General features: G+C 40.2%; 1 protein-coding gene across 1 annotated transcript in view; it reads left to right on the forward strand.

The window, feature by feature from the left end:
• LOC132261598 (uncharacterized) overlaps positions 1 to 21,290 on the forward strand; it is a 105,596-nt gene that overhangs the window by 30,973 nt on the left and 53,333 nt on the right. The window contains exon 2 of the mRNA XM_059760486.1: positions 13,176 to 13,205. The gene's annotated coding sequence lies outside the window, so the exon portion shown is untranslated. The remainder of the gene's footprint in view (positions 1 to 13,175; positions 13,206 to 21,290) is intronic.

Raw genomic sequence — 21,290 nt, forward strand, 5'->3', positions numbered from 1 at the left:
CCAAGAGAGAGACGAACCAGAGAGATTTTCCAGTAGATTTCACTGATTTGTTCCATATTTTTCAGATTTCAGACTTTTAATTGAAGAAATTCCTAATCACGGTTAATTTGTACGCAATTCTCCCTTTCCAGTCTATAATCACGTCCGGGAACAGCGAAACTGGATTTAATTCCAAGAGTTGAGTAAATGGGCGTGGCATGCGAGAGGGCGTGGCTTTGAATTTGCCTTTCATTCACTTGTGTAACTTTCTGTTGCAAAAACTTTTTCGCAGAAATATTTCTATGGAATTGTATGCTCAAATGATGCTCAATGTCTTGGACTCGCGAGTTGTTATCCTTGTTTTTTAATATAGCGCACATTCATAAAATTGTGAGAAGGATTTCCGTCCACTGCAGACACTAAATATGAGTCACCTTAGTACATTTCCATGCAGAGTTTCTGGGGTTGCTCAACCACCGTCGCCTGGGTAGTTTTGAGGTGCACAGGAAGGAAAAATAGAGATGTGGATGATGGGGAAGCCGAAGGAAATTCTGAACATCCTCGGGAAGAGCGCACACACACACCCCTCATGAGAAATTGACGGAAGAGAGAGAAAGTTACTACCTCTGAAGGGAGGTAATGGTGGAAAATTTTAGCATTTACGTGGCAGATACAAATTTATACATTGTAATGCGGATGGTGGCGGAATGGAAGATATGTGAGACACGTGTGGGGAAAATTTAAGCGGAGATAATGATTTTATAAAGGCGTTCGGGGACTTTTTACCCTTCTCTCTCTCTCATCCCCTAAACTCTCATCATCATCAGGCGCGCGGGGAGAAGTTTCGAGGGTTGTGAGGTGAGATTGTGGGGCGGTGGGGAGTTAATGTTGGACCCTGAGGGTTAATCAACACACGGGGAGCAGGATGGCAAGTCACGGAGGCATTCGGGAGTTCGACGCTCGTCTCGCGGGAGCCTTTGGGAACCGCACCTTTCGCCCCCAAAAAAGTGATTCCCCATCCAGGAGAGAAATCAATAAATTTCCACACACACCGAAAATCTCATACTGATGGCGAATCTCCCTGGCAAAAGAGATTTCAACTCCGGATATTGCAGAACATCATCTAATGGGCGCGCGTGGAAAAAAATCCATCCAAGTCGCAAAGAACGCGGCTCTTCGTATGCAAGAGAGCACGACAGAGGGACGATGAAGGGATGATATTAAAATATGAAATTCCACTATGAATTTAAATTGGTCATATTTGACTTTTTTCCCATTTTCTGCTACAAAAGGAACTCTTGCGGGTAATTTATTATTTAAAAATCCCCTTTTTTCGATCTCTTTCTCTCGCTCTGCTTAATTTTCTCGTTCAGCATCAATTATTTCTTAGCGATGGCGAATGTAAATATGTATCGTGAGTTCTGGCGAAAGAGAGGAAATCTTAGGCATTCTCGTGACATAGTGAATATTCGGCAGATTGCCTCACTAACTAATTAAATGGAGATTTTACAGCACCACTTAATGTTGTGTGTTTACAGCTTTCGAGTGCTTTTCGTGGGGAAACTTTTATTAGTGGATCATAAAACAGGAGGAATTTCCTCACAGTCAAGAATATCATGGACAACTTTCGCCATCATCCGATTAAATTCTTCTTGGGGAAATAAATCAAGACAGTGCGAGAGAGAGAGAGGATGAACTGTTGGGAGTCTGAGTATTAATATTTATTAGAGATTTTAGATGGAACTTAAGCATCGTGATTCTATATATATTAAAATTGTCTGCATTGTTCTTTACGTCTTGCCCAGTCATTATATTTATTCATTAGATGCTAATCAACCTCTTAAAAATATGATTCTTGTCAGCAGACGAATAATGAGCTTCACCAGAACATTCACGAAATATGCAGACTCATTGATTGTTATATTTCAACTCAAGTCGTGAGCAATTCATGTCAATAGAATTTCAACATGCAAACATTATGATGGAATAATAAACTTGACAAGCTTTTCCTCCGCTGGAATTTATTTTGCTGCTTTGTAGGAAATTTTTCAACCCACTCTCTCATCAATACGACCCAGAATGTGCATCTGAATCCTTTGAAAGCCAGCAACAAGACTCCCTGTGGAGCTGAACTTTGTGCAAATCCACTTTAGATATTCGCGGGTGGCGAAACTTTGTGTTCCGCTGCATGATCGCGGGGCATTGAGTTATTATTATGAGAACAAGAGACATATATTATGGTCGGAAGCGGTGTACGGGTTAATAAATTAATAGTGATTGATTTAAAATTAATTCTGGTGACTAAATCGCCATCAAAATTGAGTCTTTACATTCGGAAAACTTGAGATTGGTTAAATTTTAGGAGTAAGAAACAGCTCAAAAGTCAATAATAATCTCAAAAATGTCATTTTGGACTGTTTTCCGCGGTTTGTGTTCAAAAGCGACAAATCCAAGGTTTGAAATGATTAAATTTAGTCCAAGAAGGATTTCTAGACTCGGATTCATAACCTCACAATTTAGTCAGAATTTTTCTAAGCATTTTTCTGAAGATAAAACTAGAAAATCAAGTCGGAAATTGTTCATGAACAAATAAACTTGGATTGTATAGTGATATAAGTTAGAAATCTGCGTTCAGAAGTGTTTTACAGTTTTAGGATATATTATCTCCCCCTCAAAAACACCCCCTGTCGAGTTGATAGCAAGGTAAATTGGGTTTTATATAAGTTTAAATTGTGCGGTTTGCTTCTTCAACCAAAGGAATTTAGTCTGTGTTGTGCGCATTTAATTTCTCGCGCGGCGCTTCTCATAATATTCACACGGAGAATTTATTGTTGCGCATCCTTTTGCATTTGCACACGCATAGCCTCAAGGATAGCACATTTAAAAATACATTTTTCTCGTGAGATTCCATCAAAGCATTGATGTTGAGAGCGTGTGAAGATGGAATTTCTACTCTATCATTGCTCTTCTATAGGTATTCCTGCAGTAAATCGTATGATAAACTCTCTTCCTCAGCTCTTTTTGCCAAGCAATTGTGTGCCGAGGAGAAGAAAAGGCGAATTCCTCGGCCCACTCCTGAGCACCGCACTTTCCCAAGAGCTTTTCACCATGGTAGCATCGCACATGGTGAAGGAAAGTGGGAAAGAAGGACTGGGCGAATGTGTATTTTATACAGCCGGCAGCGTGTTAGTAGAATTGTACATAAAATTAAATTTTATTTCTCTTTTATACTCCCCCCGAAAGAAAAGCCACTGTTTCTGGTGGTCTGGTTTTACAAATGGAATTGTAGATGAGGTGTATTTTGTTCTCGATAAAACTCGCCTCGTGTCTTTGGCAATATCAAGGCCCCCAGATTTGATATCGGAAATCATGGAAATGATGGAAATATTTATAGTTCCACTTCCATTCCCAAAATAGAGAGAATCTATCTCATGAATTTCACATTGAGAAAATTTCTTATGGCCAAGAGAAAAACCACACCGTCAGAGCAAAAAGGGCGGAAAGTGTGAGGGAAAAGAATGGCAACGAGAGGGAGAAAAAGAAGCTTCCGCAGTGTCTGAGGGGTGTTGTTCTTATCAATTATCTCACATCTCATCAACAGGAAGTAAATGACAATGTTTACAATTACACAAACATCTGCCTACCCTCTTTTTCCCACCCTCCCGTGGGACAGAGAGACACTTTCTCTGGGGGAAAATGAGACAATTTTCACAATATACACTCGCGTCTCGGTGAATTAAAAATGCAACAATATTAAGAAGCAATAAATGTAACTTTGTCAAGGCAGAAAATGGACTTGTCGCGTGTTCTTGCGCTTATTTTCGTGCGCGTCAGGGAGAAAATGAGAATTTTTCACACTGAAATTAATGTCTTTTTTATCGTTCTTTTTAATTTTTCTCACCCGCGCGTCAAAACACCTTTCCCACTGGACTTTTTTTCGCGAGCTAGAAGACGAAATACTCTCTCTCTCTCTCGAGTTAATATGGATAATGAAATTAGCGCCAAGGCGAAAGATTGACGGCGTTTTTGGTGCCTTTTTCGCAGCGCTGCTTTTTTTCACCATGGCGAGAAGGAGAAAATTGGCTTAAATGCCGAAAAGTGTCAGTTTCCTCTGGAATAAATTATTCCATGCGCAGAGACTTCAAAAGTCCGTGAATAACTTTCGCAGTGGCGCGCTTTCATAGGCCAAAAAGGTGCTTGAAATTAAATTTCATTAAAGTCACTGAAAGTCGCTGTTATTATGACGTTATTTGAGAAATACTTTGAGAATTATGGCAAACTTAAGTGCAGCGTTTTAACTTCAAACACTTTGCAGAGTTATTTTTCCCATAGAGGCAACAAATCAATGATTTATCGAAGGAAATTCGCATGAGAAATATATTTTCTATACGCCACTGAACTGTCGCTTTGAACCTGTTTGAGGTCGAGAGGTGGACAAACAAGCAAGAAAATTGACCTCAGACTAACAAAATGTGTCTAAGCAAATTCCCAGTCGAGAGAGAGAGAGAGGAAGTTTGAGACATTGAGATATGAAATTTACAATTTCTTCACTCAATTTCACTCACTTTGATGTCGAAGAGATGCTGCTGAGAGCTTTCACTCTCATGGAAAGTTTCAAATCAAAGCTGCATGTTGAGCATATTATGCTTCTAATGTCGTCAAAGGCTCAACTTCGGCCCAGAGGGTGGGATTATGTATCTAATTGAAAAATGATATCAACATGAAATGCGTATCAGTGCCTTGAAACAGGAGTAAATGCACAGATTACACAATGTTGTTGTTTTACCAGCCAAGGAATGCGCCGTTTGAGTGAATTGTCTTGAAGCGCGCACAAGCTTCACTTGGGGGATTTATTATCAATTCAACAAGGAACTCAGCCTTAAACAGCCTGCGAGTCAATTCACCAGGAAATGTGCGTGAAACGAGAAGAATTTACCCCCACACCACGGGTCCTCACTTCCGTCTGTTTATTGCCCGAGGCTGTGTAAATTTGTATGTGAATCACGAGGCCAGGAAAACACTGGAGCGCGAGATGCCCGGCCATTCAATTCCCTCCATCAGCGGCGCTTCACAATTTTAATCAGCGCTTAATTTTCGTGCACAACCGTCTCCCAAGCCCGGCGCTGAGCTTTTCCTGGGGGGTAATTTGCCTGTGTTACCTGTTGGCATCGCCACTATTAATTCCCCATTCACTATGCAATAACTGCTGCGAGCCCCGATGAAATTGTGTACAAGCCACCCTCCGTGCTCACTGTGGCCAAGTGGGGTGGCTGGGCGGCCGCAGGGGCGAGTGGAGCATTTAAAATCTTAATTACAGCGTGTTTTGAGGGTGTGGATTTTAATTTTCTCAAGGTGCAGCAATATTTTTTTCCTTTTAATTCTTCACCCTTTCCCTCCTCAAGCTCACCAGCGTGACCGAAAGCTCTCACGGACACCACAATGGGGGTGAGTTTGAGTGTGAGAGAGAATATTCAATTATTTTCCATGGCATTATTGTTGAGTTTCTATTTGGGGATTTCTTTTCCTTTCACGTCTCGCTGAATTCCGCGATGAAAGATCCCTTTTAATGCAATTTCTCCACCGTTTCTCTCCGCCTTCTGCGCGGGGATGTCAGAAAATTTCAACCCTTATGAATAAATTCAAGGTACACGCCAAGGGGAACATAATATGCCTTAAATTTCTACACAAATTCCTAACACTTCGACATATGTCTAATTCTTAAATCATAACGAATCTCTTTTAATTCTGCGCTGATATTTCTTTAAAAATCCACAAAAAACCGCTTTTTGCGCGTCTTTCTCGATCATAACCTTAAAAAATATCACTAAGATGTCTGAAAAGATTCCAATTTGAAGCTTTCTGGATGATAAAATCGTTAATAAACTCTAAATTGCTAATTCAGAGTCAAAATTGTACAAAAAGTGGTCTGAATTAATATTTTTCAAGTCCAAAGTAATATTTTTGAGGTTATGTTTGATCTTAACGCATTTTTGCAGTGTTTTTTGGCATGAAAATGCTTTATTCTGCCAATGACTTACGATCTCTCCTACTTGAACATAATAATTGATATGCAAGAATGCGTAATATTTACTAAATCCGTCTATGATTTGTTACATAACCTATAAAAGGATTGTTTCTTTGTAACAAATCAAGAGAAATACGAAGAATTGGGATAATTTGGCAGTAAAAGAAGCACGTAGGAAAGGAATATTGTTAGCTTTTGAGCACTTCCATTTCTTAGGTACTTCTGCTGAGCTGTACACCACTTCTGACTGTATTATCTCCCCCTTGGTGCACGCTGAAAGAAAAACACTGTAAGGATTGTTATAGAAATGCAGTGATCAATTAGAGCGATGCGATCAAAATACTCACAAAGGTCTAAATGTACATTTTCTAAGAGCTCTAAAAGCTCTCGTCAGACAGTGTGAGGTCGAGAGACCAATAAAAGAGTCTCCATAATCCGTTGTATTTTTTCAAGAGTCTGCAAATATGCAATCCTTTCAGCCACATCTGGCTGAATGCTTGTGCAGAAAATCAATATAGCTCAATAAAACTCAGCTGCACGGGCAGTTTTAAAGTTGAAACAGCCCCAATTTTCCTCACATTCCTTTGTATATATATAGTTTGTGCCAAAGCGAAGACGTGCCGAGAGGCTTGGGCGACATGAATGATGTATCCTCCTGAGCTAATTGGCCTGCTTTTACTTTCTACTCCACCAGAAAATCTACTTACAGACAGTCTCACTCCCACAGAACTCTCTCAACTCGGACTATCGATCGCTGGAGCTTTTCTTGCCATTGACCGAAGCCCCAAACGATTAAGCTGTGGCCACCTTTTGGGGCCATTTCCTCCAGCACTTGAGGGCTTTATTAGCGATTTTGGCCCCTCAGTTTCCCACTTGTGTGCTCTGTGGTCAAATACAACTCTCTGGGCATTAAGTTGTAGAATATTTACACATGACACCTTCTCCGGCACCCTTTCGAACACCCGCACAGCGCCGCCCTGGCTAGGAAAAACCGACGATATATGGCGAAACTATTGCTTTTTCTGCATTTTTCATGACTTCCCCTCTGAAATTGTGCTGCTGTGTGTCCATCAGAAATTCGTCAAGTTTGTATGTTTGCTGGGTTATTTATGCTCCTCGGCCAACATGTGTTGCCCGGGGAGGGACAAGATCTGACCACCCAGCCGTGCATGAATCGCATTTGCGACTGTGGAGAGAGAGAGAGACGTTAAATGATAAGAAAGTGTCCGGAAGCAGTAAGTAAATTTGCAACAATTTACCTACTTTCACCCTCAGCCACATGCTGATGTATGGACTCATGCGGGAGTTATAAAATTTATTATCCTTGACTCTCCTCGTGGCCCGAGCGATGTGGGGAAATGAGGAGCCCAAGGGGGAGACTTCCAATAAACATTATGTGGCGGTTTACGACAACTCAATTTGTACTTGGCACAATCTACCCACGGCGCAAGAAATTGATGGCCAACGAGGAGCTCCTGCGCGATCTTGGGGCGAGAGAGAGAAATGATTATGCATGGGAAATGTTTCAATTTTTCCCCCCCCGCCACCACAGCGCGCGTGGATTTAGTTGGAGAAAAATCTAAATTTATATCACTTTGTCATCGATTTCGGATTCATACAATTTATTTAAATCTCTCATCGCTTCACGTTCCAGCGCGCCCCGAAGGAATATCAATTTTTATGTATGGGAATGAGAAGAGAGAGAGAGCTTATAGAACATTGAGTTTCACGTATGAGTTGAGGGCAACACACAAAATACTTTATACTGTAAATTATAGCTGATGGTGTATACAAAAGAAAATTACTTGCAGTCAGCAAAGTTCATGCGAAAGTGATTTCTATATATTGTAAGCTCTCTCTCTCTCCCCCTCTTTTTGCCCATATTTCACATTAATACATCGTCTGCTTCACCCGCATTTTCTCCACTCGAGCCACTCACTTTTCCATCGAGAGGATGAGTCACTTTGAGGGGCTTTTCCTTGCCCTTCGTCGTACGGAAGAAGGGGCGGGAGAAAATGGTCTCAGTGATGCCAAAATTCCCCCCAAAATTTGGATTTTAACCTTTTTGAGAATTTTCAAAATTCACACAATCAATACTTAGAGTGATGATTTAGAGGATACTTTATCATTATATTTTCTTCTTTCCCAATTTTTCATGTTTTTTTTGGGGATGCTTTTCACATCAATAGAAGGGCTTTTCTCGTATTTTATTCCGGCATTTCATCCACCGAAAAATATCTCTGACAGTGACACCAAATGACTTTCCACTTGAATTGCCAATACTCGATCTTTTTCGCGCTTTCACTGAATTTCTCCATTCGCTTTTCGCCTTTATGTTCAATGCTTTTCTTCCCGCAAAAACGAGTGAAGGAGAAAGAAAAAGTGAGAGAGAGAGAGAGAACATGGTAAAAAGACTTCGTGTATGAAAATCGAATTTTTGCTCGCGACATTTGCAGAGTTGGGCAAAAAAAAAGTGTACAAACTCTTAGGATGGAAAAATGCTTTAGTGCCCGAGAAAGAATGTCTTGGGTTGAGAAGATTGAGGTGAGAAAGGGGAGTGTGGGGGGGTGGAAAGCCAGAGAAATAATTTCCAGACTGTGTGGCATTTCTTTTCATGGGACTATTTTTCATTCTCCACGGCGTCTTTTTCGTGGTTGTGCGCGCGGATTGACAAAAAAAGAGAAGAAATGAACACACGGGAAAAGTATAAATGGGGAAAAATGATAATTTAGTCAATTCATAGATGAGGAGCGTGGGGAGGAGAAAAAAAAAGAGAGCTCGGCTGGGTGAGAATTTTCAGGAAGCTGCGCCACATCCGCGAAAAACAAACCGGAAATCATTTTCCATAATTCGTTCGCCAGGAGAGGAAGTTCATAAATAAACTATCAGATGGTGTGCAAGCGAGGGGCAATTGATTTTTTCCCGGTTCGTTATCAAAACGATGTGGCAATAAAAATAACTTACACATCACAATCGATAAAATTGAGCGAGGGTGAAATGGGAGGCAAAAAGGCCTCAGATATTCAGCATTCTCTCCACCCTTTTCCAGCCTCTTACACACTCATTTCACCATGCTATCATACTTAGAGGCTGTCTGTTGTAGAAAAATACCCACACTTTCTGGGCTCGAGAAGTGGATGTTGTAGTTTTACACACGGGCAAAAATTGAAACTTTCCTCCAAACTTCTCCGCGTGTCTTTCGCCGGAGATGCCATGAAGAAAAAAAGCTGAAAATCCCTCTAATTTCGGTTCAATAAATTACGCAACATCACCCTTATCACCATTCCTCTATTATACTACGCGTAAATAATGCTCAATTTTTCTCTGACACGCACGAAAATATACACAGACTCACAATAAATTTCAGGGCAATCACGAAGGGGGTGAAAGAATCCCAACAAGAGGAGGCGCAGGCCTACTAGAAAGGGTGGAATAGGTGAAATGGAAGAAAAATCTCTTCGCCGGAATATTTCTGGGTGATCCATTCGCCCCCATTCGCAATTTCCCAGAGGGAGGCAACACAAAAGTGGCCAGAGAATGATGATAAGAGACTCTCTCTCAATCGATGTCTCCTCCATGGGCACCACAAAGGGTTGCGATGAGTTATTTCTCACCGTGAGGCTGACGCGAATTCGCAGGGGATGAATTGCCTGTGGATAAATATACATATGTGTGCGCTCTTTTCTCCACCCCGTGAAAATACATGATTGAGGTGAATGCTTCGTGGCATGAGAGTGTCGCCTTTGGGGGTGGAAAAGTGCCCGAACAGACGAAATTCTGTCTTTCGAGCATTTCCTACAATTCATGCGAGCAACACTGTAAAGAAAATTCACCTTTGGCACTGCGAAAGTCTAGAGATTCCTTAAGGGATGGATTCTTGAGATACTAAAACAATCCCCGGGAAATTATCAAAGGGAAAATCACTAGTCGATTTTTGATGAAAGTTAATTAAATAATACAAATTTGATCAAAAATATCCAAAAAAATCAAATTATATTTAAATATTTTCTGGATATTTAATTAAATTTTAAATATTCGATTATTTTCTGCACATATCGCCGCCAGAGGGCAGCAGAATTGACGTGGGGGACGCGTAAAATATCGCATTTCTCGCATAATTTTCACTGTCTTCTTGCGAATTTTCACACTTTACGGCTTCCTGACAGGATCCTGAGTCAGGATTACAGATCTGTCATCAGCTGATTAAGCTTGAAAGGCATGAAAATGTTCCGATTGTATTTCCCAAAGGCGAAATTAACCTTGAAGAAATCCAAATCCGACTTGTAGCAAATTTATGACTTTTTATATTTTTCAAAATGTAAATAAAAATCACGTAAAATCCAAACAGAAGTGAGGTTATGTTGATTGCCGAGTGAAGAGTCGCTCTGAAAACGTCTCTGGACATTCTTTTCATGCTTGACAAGTGAATTTCACCTCTTAAATTGAGATTTCAATTCAAATCTAACGACATTCACTCAGCTGATGAGGAACGAATTCAAAGTCTTTTCATCGAATTTGTTGTCAAAAATGACCTGTCATTGTAGCGGAAATGCCATTCTCTCTGTTTTCCCCTCAAAAGGCAATCGTGAGAGGATTTATTAGGGTAGCTATTAACCCCCTGATTCCACCTCCGCCACTCAAACCACCCCCGATTTGATGGGAGGCTGCGAAGAGCGTGGGCAAAAAATTCGCTTACACCAACAATTTCTTCTGCATTGAAAAATGTCGGACTATTAAGGCTGATCTTCTCACACCATCGCGCACGCCACGCCAACAATCTCAGGCTGGTAATCCATCGTCATTGTGGAGATCATGCGTCGCTTTTCTTTCTGTTTATTCTCTCTCTCTCTCTCTCGTTTCCATTCCTCCTCGGCGCAAGACGGCCTTTGATGTAGAAGGAGGCGCACAAGTAAGTGTGTGTCATTGTTCCATTGAATTTTCCGCCGGAGTTTTCTCTGGACGTCCATGAATAATTTCTCTTCTCCAGCGCATAACTGTGTGAGAGTCTTTTTGATTCATTCCACTCGCGCCGGGCGCCTAACATATGTCGGGGATTGAGGAATGGGTGGGAAGACGTAAGGACATTTATCACAAAAGCTTTAGAGAGATGCTCAGCCATCTCTTTCTGTGTGCTCGGGGAAGTTGGTCGAGGGAAATATGTTTTCCGCTTTCCAATTTGACATTTTCACATTTTGCCTCATAAATATACAAATTTCTTCACACTCATGCGACTGTACAAATAAAGTGGTTGGAAAATTCACACCAGCCATTTTTATTGCCCAAAAAGTCGACCTCATAAATATAAGTGAACTAGTTCCCTGATGATTGCGTCAAGTGTGTTGATCTTGCTTGAATAAATGTCTCCGATAGTCATGAATTTGCACGTGCTGCAATTTGGTCAAGAATCGACAACAGCACGCGCTCTTATCGCGCGACAAAAGCTACAGGTTCTCCCAAGGGGGAGATAATGTGCGATTCTTTGTATTACCTTTGACTTAAACTTAGCTCCTTGGCACAATCAAGGGATTTTAATTCAACTTCGCTCGCTATTCTGAACCTTTGAAGTTGAGAAATATGAGAAATTGCACTAAGGTCTAACATAACCTCAAAAATAGCATTTCACACTAAGATAAATGTCAATTTATTATGCTTCCAAACAGATTTAAAGCTGGAAATCAGCTTGTTTAGGTCTATTTCTAGATTAAACCCAAGTAAAATGAACAATCTTGTCCTAGAAAGCTTTAAAACTGAGTTTTTCAGGATTTCCTACAAACATTTTTTAGGTTATGGTTGGAAAATATGCCCAAAAGAGCTGCTTTTAGTGCATTATTACATACATTTGAAGTAGAAACTTAGGAGATTAATAATTTTTGAGAAAGTTTGTGACTAAATTGTGAGGTTATGAATTTGGCTTAAAATTAATTAAATTAGAAGAAATGGCGAATATTGCCACCTTAAAGCACAAACCGCGGAAAAACCTTTGCAAAGAAGTATTTTTCTCGACTAATGTGATATTTTTGAGGTTATGTTTGTCTCTTAAGCTTTATACAATGCTAAAATCCATCAAGAACAGGAGAAATACTTCCGGATGAAGGACAAATTTCATGATATTGGTAGTTATTTGATAAACAGAAAGTGTTTAAAATCAATAACTGAACCTATAATAGCAATAAAATGGATGTTATGTCTAAATTTTTGCCCCTTGGCTTCGCACGGTGTCGCGATTGATGGAGGATAGATTCATTGGAGACAAATGTTGGCGTTCGAGAATCATTCGCGGGCGCGCGAAGGAGTGGGTGGTGGATAAATATGCAGCAACATAAAAGTGTCAACAATAAATTCTTTGCGCGCTCAACGAGAAGATGCATCCTCGTCGTCTGCTGCATGATTCATGAATGTAATGGACCATTATAAGAATATTCCTCTGTGCCGACAATGAATTCATCGGCGCACAGTGAATACAGCTCTTGCCAACGAGGTATTTTGCTTGCAACAGTGAATATATATTTTTCGTATCGCACGACTTTATGGGGAGCACAAATAGTCTGCTACATGCATGGAATGTGACGGGCGGAAGGGGAGGAAATGGACGAATTATGAGCTCTAGACTTTATTGTCCCTTTTCACCCCGGACTCCAATGCGCTCAAGTAGATGCCACAACTGCCAATCCGTTTCTGGTTGAAAAATTCCTCAGCCCCAACTCATAACTCACCCAAAATTGACTCTTAAATATCCACTGACCTTTTTTTCCTCCCTTCCGACGAATGTATATTTAGCTGCGCTGAAAGCGCGAAAGAGGCAACAAAACGGGTGAAAATTAGGGAACAATTCGAAGGGTGATTTATGGGAGTGATTTATCAAAACCAAATTTCACTTATACTTATTGACTCCATCGAGTAGTCACAACAAAGTTCACTAAAATCACATGTCGCTGCATATATTTTATGTTAACAGCAATTCTCTCTGGTGATTTTGGAGTTGATATGAAAACTATGATGATGTGAATAATAAATATGCAACTGAAATTGCACAAGTGATGACAAACAAAGGAGAAATGGTGGAGATTTTCTTTTGAACAACAATTGCTAAGCAAAGCAAATCGCACATTGAATATTCAAAATCCATTTTTCATTCATCTTGACTGAGAGAAGCTTTTCTGACTCTTTTCAGATCCCGCGAGTCTCGTCCTCCACCTGTAAGGTCAGTGAGTATTATTGTTGTGTTAAAACTCCCTCTCTGGGAAATGTTCCTCCCTCAGCAGCTAATGCAATTTTTACCCTGGAGCGAACACGTGTCTCTCGTCTTCCACTTTTCTCCCAAGGGGGAGATATTGTGGTGAGGAGTGGTGTACAGCTCCTGGGGAAGCATTTGGTAGCGGAAGTGTGTAATTTTCTTCAATATGGTGCGTTTAAGAGACACTTTCAGAAGAAAATTTACACAATCTTTTTGTCATTTGCCAATGAATTCACTTTAATAATGCTAAGATTGATTATAACCTCTAAAATACTGCGTTTCAGGATACAATATTGTCTTCTTTAAGAGCTGTTTGATTGATTTTCTACTCATTTTTAATTTATTACTGATCATTATTCCCATATTTGTATTTAAAACGTTTCGAATAAGTTTTTTCTCATGGATTCTTTGAGTATTTCAAGGTAATTTTTAGGTTATGATTCAATGTGCATCCAAAACTTCAAATATTTCTAAAATATACTGTTTCTCTGTTAGTTTTCAGAATCATACAAGTGAAAATTGCGTCTTTTTTTTATCAAAAGACTCCTAAATTTGTGGTTATGTCACTCTAGGCGGTAAGGAAAATCTCTAAAATTCAAAGTGTCTGTGATTCTGGCACAGAATTTGTGAAAGTGCCTATCTCCCCCTTGGTTTTTCCTTGCTCTTTCCCCGGCCAGTAATTTTCTCAGTCCGGAACACGTTCAGGTGTGGGAAAAATTCACCTTAGCCTTTATTACATGGGCATTAGGAGTGGAAAATGTCTTTTTATTGCCGTGCGTCGCTCTGGCCCATTATTAGTTGTGTCACATGAAAAGTGGGGAAATATTGCGTAAATCCTGCGAGTGCTCGGGTGGAAAAAAAAATGCCGAGACGGTGAGATTTCATTAATTCCGTGGGGCGGGTGGCGCCCCACCCACTCGGCGTATCTCGTGCGTCTCGGGGAGGGATTAGAAACCACTAGACAGTCGGATTAAGTCATACTTAAGACAGTCTCCTTCCGGACGAGGAAGAATTCATGGCAGGAGTCGCAAGGGAAAAACCACCCTCATGCTCTTTGAGCATTGCAAGAGTGCCGTAAGTCTACAAGAATTATTATCACTGCCACAGACGACATAGTCCAAAGTGTAACTAAATTTTCACTCAATTTCCGAATGAATTAATTCATAAGATATGAGGTTGGCAAGATGCTTAGTAAATTGAGAGCAAGTCACCATTCTCAGCCCGCTTGCCAAAGACACCCTTCAGAGTAATTTCTCTATCAGGAAAACTTCCCCATGTTTCGTCCGGAGACACAATTCACATACATTTGCTCATATATACCTTTTGCCCACACAGATTCGCAATTTTGTATTTTTCCTTTGAAGCATTTTTGCCAAAGCCAATTTCTGCGAGTCCGCCTCGCACAATCGAGTTGAAAAATCTGAATGGGTCTCACTGCCATGTTCAACCCTCAATTTTCCACACCATTTTCAATTGAGTCCAATTCAGAGGCAAATAAAGTGGCCCCGGAGGGTCACAATTTTTCCATTAATTGAACTTTCGGTGTGGTATTTTGAACCCCGTCTGCGTCACGCTGACGCAACGCTGAATCCCTTCTTTTGGGCGGTGAAAGCGCGCGAGAGGCAAAATATGTATTTCTATTAATAGCCAGAAAAAAAGCGCGCGCGCTTCGTAGGGTGAAAATTCCAGTGCAATTTCACTGTTTTCACCATGTGCAATTACAATTAAATGTTTGAAGGGCGACACAGAGTGACATAATGGGCACAAATGAGGAAAAATCTCATTTTGTCAACTGTCGACTTGGGGCATTTTTTGCTGCCAAAATGCTCCAACTGTAATTCACAGAGGGTGAAATTTTCACAACAAGAGCAATATTTGCAATCACCAGGCGTCTCCATTGAGAATTTTCACACCGAAAACCATCTAGTTTTCGCTAAACACTTCAAACACTTCTTAATGTCTTAAAAATTACATTTTTGAGACGTTTTTTTTAATGATCTCCAATCGAAAGAACTGATATTAAAGTCCCAGAATTTGTTCATAAACAGTTTGTTATTTTTATCAAATTGTGAGGTTATGAAGCCAACTTCAAAAATCCTTTTTGGACTAATTCTAATCCTTTCAACACTGAAAATGATTAAATATAGCAAATATAACAATGTTTCAGTGTTTTAAAGCAAAGAAATATTTATTAATTAAAACTTAAATGACATTTTTTAAGTTATTTGAGGTTATGAAAGGCTTTAAAGCTGATTTCTACTACTGAAAATTAGCCAATCTGGAAATTTTTCGCACGCAAATGCTTAACTTTGCCGAGAAAGAGAGAAATTTTTATTATTTTAAGAGCGTTTTAATCACCAAAATCATGTATAAAATGTTTAAAATCAATCACATAACCTAGAAAAGCAATAAAATTGATTTTTCATAAGTAAAATACATTAGAAAATGCCTCAATTTGTGGAGGCATCCAAGCTGTACACCACTTTTGAGGATAAACATAAAGTTTGTATGTACTAAAAATGAGGGGCAACAGAACATTTATGCTGCAACATAGGCGGGTGGCAAAAGCCCGAGGAATCAATTGGATGTGATGAGAAAAGCTCCTCCTGAGCACACATCCCCCGAGAAGTGGCTCAAAAGTGGGGGGTGGAGAAAAGGGATAAAGTGATTTCAATCACGCTGGGGAAATTCTCTGGTGGATGGTTTGAAAATCGATTTTCCAATTAAAGTTTCCAACTCTCGAGTATCGGTGGCAAACATAGAATACACATGTAAAATTGGCAGTGATACCCAAAGTGGGGCACTTTGGTAGAGAAATATGGGCTTATCAATCAATTTGATCCAACACACAATTCTTCTCTTCCAATACCCTTCTTTCTGGGTGTTGAATCACAAAAGTAATCTCTTCATTGCGACCATCCCGAAGCTTCTTTGGCCATCCTCAATTGGCATTTTATGCATCGACAGTGATAAATGTGGCACAAGCTCTGAGGTGCGCTCAGAAAGGTGATGTATGCAATAAAATTGGAAATTCCTTTCCTATAACATCTTTTTCCAGTGAGCAAATCGTCCAAACTTCCTCCGCGCACAACGAGAGGTTTTCGAACATTTTCCACCATTGCTCACAAATTTGCTCAATTTATCAATTTGTCTGGTGAAATAATAACTTTTCGCAACTCCAATGAATTCCCAACGAATTCTCACCCATTCTTTCCTTCTCAGGCTCTTGGCTTGAGCACCTTGAGATGGAGATCTTGCGCCAGAAGATTTCACATTGAAGTTGGGATTTGTTCCCCAATGGCAAAATGTTCATGTTTCATTCCAACATTTAGCACAATGGCTACACTGCCACTGCGTATGTCACGATCAGGCGAAATATTCATCCTCAACTGAGGAGTTGTGAGAGCGAAAAGCCACTTTATGCATTCATTTGAGCGCATCGACAATTGTCTGAGGGACTGTTTTGGGAGATTTAGCATGGAATTGAGAAGGAAGTCCTTCTTTTACCCACAATGGGTGAAGGAATATGAGAGAGCCTGAGTGGGCGGGGGGGAGGGGAGAGAAATCCTGCCATATATCACTTTAGACATTTTCTAACTATACTCTTGCAATTTCCATTGAGAGACATTGTGAGAAAATCTGTGTGGTGTGGAGAGAAAAATTGTACTCCGAACCGGAGAACAAGCGATTCTTGGGGACTTTCAGAGACCCTCATCCACCCACTCTGCTCTCTGGATGTCCTATTTAAAGTTTTCGGTGGATCCCCGACAAGGAAGGTCCCCTGGCACAGGCGGAGGTCGCCTCAATGTCTCCCCAGCTTCCTTTCCCGCTGCCGGGGAAATTCCTTCAAGCAAATGAAATGAATGTGTGCAACAGAGCGACTTCCGACTTCTTCTTCTGCAACACTTACTTGGGCAATCATCATCGCCGTCATTTTCATCTCAAGCGCCAGAAAATTTTAAATACCACTTCTTCCTTTTGAGTCTTTTCATTTGTTTTCATCGCAACATGGAAAGACAGACGGAAGAAAATTCCATGAGAAAGGCGAAAGAGATTTTCTACTTTACAGTGACTTTTAGTGAAATTTTCCACATACAAGAAAGAAAATGCAAAGGATGAAAGAACAACTATTCACGGGATTGTCGGCATTCCTCTAATCCCATATTCATCTCTCCATTCAAGCTACTTATTAAGCCATAAGCTGTGAGATAAAGGAGATTTTCAGCTGCATCTCACAAAATAGTTTCGCAAAAGATTCCTTTGAATGCGTGTGTGTAGTTAGGATTTCATATAACAACCGATAAGGAAATAGACAAGGGGGAGATAATACAGTCAGAAGTGGTGTACAGCTCAGAAGAAGCGCTTAAGAAGTGGAAGTGTTCGAAAACTTACAATATTCTTATGCTGAGTGCATATTTAACTGAAAATGATGTCAATTCTTCGAATTTTCTAAGATTTTCACGCAAAATCAACCATAAAAATCTTTTTTTCTAGGTTATGTAACGTAATAAATTCTTATGTTCAAGTCAAAGAGATTATTTATTATGCAATAAAGAGTATTTTGAACCTTTGAACTCAAACATAACCTGAAAAATAATGATTTAGACATAAAAATGTTCATTTAGAAAACTTTCACTTGACCATTTCGACTCTTAATTAGTAGTTTTGAGATCATTTTGTGATCTAGAATGTTTCGAAACGAAGACTCTGAAGATTTCTAAGTTAGATTTTGAGGTTATGGTCGGAAAAGATGTTTAAAAATGCGTTTTTTTTATTGCTTCTTACAGAAATATCGAACGAAAACTTGAAATTCATGTGGAAACCATCTAAAAACTTCCAATTCTAGAAGTGTCAGGCAAATTTGGTAGTGTTTAAGGCATATTATCTCCCCCTTGGAAATAGAGTGTCTCGAAATTGGCTTGAATTTCGCCTGGAAATTTGCCTTATCTTGTACTTCAAGTGACACTGCGTGAAACTTTTTCCAGTGGCCCACGAAATTCAGTCTACAAAATTGTCCTCGGAGGCAAACAAGGACCCACCCCCCCCCTCCTGCCCTCCCTCCGCAGGACGAGCAGCGCGACAAAATGATAATGGGTAGCGAGTGAAAAACAAAGTTGCAAATATTTTGTCACCCATTCGGGGATGTCTCTATCGCGGGTGTGAGGCGCCTCAGGAACAGATGTGACACATGTTTCCCTCTTATTAGGAATGATTAAGGATGTCAGACGACAGAGCATTAGCACAGAAGCGCACAATGCAAACATACCGAGACGAAACCGCCGAAATGTAAATATCTCGCACACGCCGGGGGTGGGAAAATCACACACACACACACAGAGTCTTTTTATTTAGCGCAAGTACTTTGGCGGAGTGTTGAGCATGTAAACAGGTGTAAAGACTTCCAGTCTGCGTCTCTCGAATCGGATTTCCCATTTTCCTGCCCACCCGGCGGCAATAAAATCTGCAAAATTCTCCTATATCACACAAAAAATTTCCCTACGTGTCACTCCAATTAAATATCACGTGTGAGAGCGGCGGGAGGGTGGAAAATTTGCACGCTTTTCATGTATAATACTTCTTCATGTGCACATTTGGGGCCATATTCGCACATTCGCACATTAAATCTGGGTTATTAAAATAAAAATGGTTTTGCTCGAGACGTGTTTTCTTTTGGGAACACGCATTTATTCTGGGGATTCTCTTCAACAATTTTTCCTTAAACTCTCGCAATCGTCACTCTTCGGAAGAGACTGGAAATTCTGGGCTCCTTATCACTCCGCGCGATACTTGATAATTGAATTCAGCAGAAAGAAATATGATGGCGGAAATTCAGCAGGTGGCTGGCTTTTTATTCCCCATTTTATCTCTTCATTCACTCGCCTTCCTCCCCCCCACCACCGCGTCGCATTATATTTTTATTATTATTATCATTGTTATAAAGCTCCAGCCAAATACAGTAGCACGTTTTTGATATTTCACCCGCGTTCACTCTCTCAATTTTTGCCTTCTCGCGCCCGCGAATAAATCTCCGTGGCTGCGAGTCTTCCCTGTGGGCAGGCGATATTGTAAATGTTGAATGTGTGAGGGACATTATAAAGGGGTGTAAAATGTGTAATTTTTTTTTGCGCGCGAAAATAAATTTTTTATCAGCGATGAACTACATTTCGCCCGAGGCCACCCAACCGGGTAATAGCTCGGGGGTCTGGGTGAGTTTTCATATCACATAATTACCCCCAACATTTGGTGCCACCATCAATATTTTCTCACTTTTCTCTCCGCAACCTTGCGAGCGCCGCTGCTTTTTTCCACCACCCCCAAAAGCGGCGCCCCTTGGATGCTTTCATTTGCCATTTCCCCCAGCACGAAAGGACGCGCCAAACTCGTCAACATTCCTCCTTCTCTAACCACTTTCTCACCGTTGCTTGACAGGTAGAAGAAACACACAATTATTTAGATAAATACACTGTCTAGTATATGTGCTGAAAGTTTAACATTCACACTTTTCAGTCGCAATCTCTGACAGAAACATCATCGAAACTTTAAGTAGATCATTTTGCGTTGCAAATTCGAAAACACGCCTTTAAAATGTCTGCTTTCTGCATTCAGAGAATTTTGGGATTTCGCAAGTTTGCTGGTGAACAAGGCATTATGATCAAAAGAGGTGTACAATACAGGAAAAAGTATCAATGGCGTCTAAAAAGAGTCTGAAAATTCACGTTTCAGATTGATTAATAGAGTTTGATTGCAATAATCTGACAATTTATGCGCATTTCAATTCACCAAATTGAGGTTATGTGCTTTTGAACATCCTTCAAATCTCTTTTCAAGGAAACTAATTGATTTTCCAAAGCATTTGCAACTTTTTTCATTGAAAACATCCCTCGGCAATCGCTAAAAATACGCTTCATTAACACTAAAGAATATTTCCATACGTCAGGATTGAGGAAAATGGACAGAAATTGGCCAGGAATTAGAATATTTTGCCCTAAAAACACTCCAAATTTCATCATACATTCGTACTTTACACGAAATACGAAACCTGTAAAGTTGCAACGATTAATTAAAATTTAATATAACCTAAAAACAATTTAGGGATTTAGTTAGGGATTTTTCATACGAATTGTGTACAAATCTTAGCCAAATTATCTTCTCCTTTGTGGTGAAAGAACACTAGAAGTTGAGCTGAAATTGAATATAATCCACAAAAATATCATTTATAAATGTTTTCTGTATTTTCTGGATACTCTTTATAAGATTCTGCATAGCTTCAGAAGCACTCAAAATGGTTTTTATTCACTGGGAAGAAGTGCAGCACAAATGAGAGTTTGCTTCTCAAGTATTCAATGATCATCAAGTATAAGTAATGCAATGTTGCCACAAAATACATACTTTTCCGCTCAAAAATACTTCTTCTGTCGACACAACGTCCAGAGGAGGGTTTTTGCAAAAAGTATCATTTTAATGATGAAATTTAACTTTCAAATTCTGAATATTTATGCACATTATGGCCACAATAGCGCGGGTCTGTGCGCGGGCAGCAAACAGCAAAATATATGGGAAGTTGTGTTAGGGGAAGGAGAGCAGCTCCCCTTGCGACTATGCAAATTTAACGGGTTTCAAGTGAATTTTCCACTAAAGCATATTTTTAAATTATGCCTTCCTCGCGGGTCTGTTGCACCCGAAAATTCGCCGAGTGACGACAGGTGGGGTCAGAGTGGGGCGAATTCCAGCGAGCGCGCAATAAATGCAGGAAAACTCGTGTAAATATTCCACTTCTTCGCTTTTGCATTGAATATTTTTTTTGCCCCCGTCGAGAAGCTCTCCTCAGAAGTCCCACGGGAAGAATATAGAGAATGCCAGTGATGAAGAGTCGGTACTGCAATATTTTTCTACCTTATTATCGTGCCAGTCATAGCGAACTGTAAATCACTTAAGCGTGAATTTTCATGACGCGCGAGAGAATCCCTTTTCCAAGCCTTTTTCCTCCTCCTGTAAAAGGGAGATGTCCTTTATTCCTTCTCACCCAGGATTAGAGCTGCGCGAAGCCTGGCT

The sequence above is a fragment of the Phlebotomus argentipes genome, unplaced genomic scaffold (genome assembly GCF_947086385.1).
Source record: "Phlebotomus argentipes unplaced genomic scaffold, Phlebotomus argentipes genome assembly contig_15, whole genome shotgun sequence".
NCBI lineage: Eukaryota > Metazoa > Arthropoda > Insecta > Diptera > Psychodidae > Phlebotomus > Phlebotomus argentipes.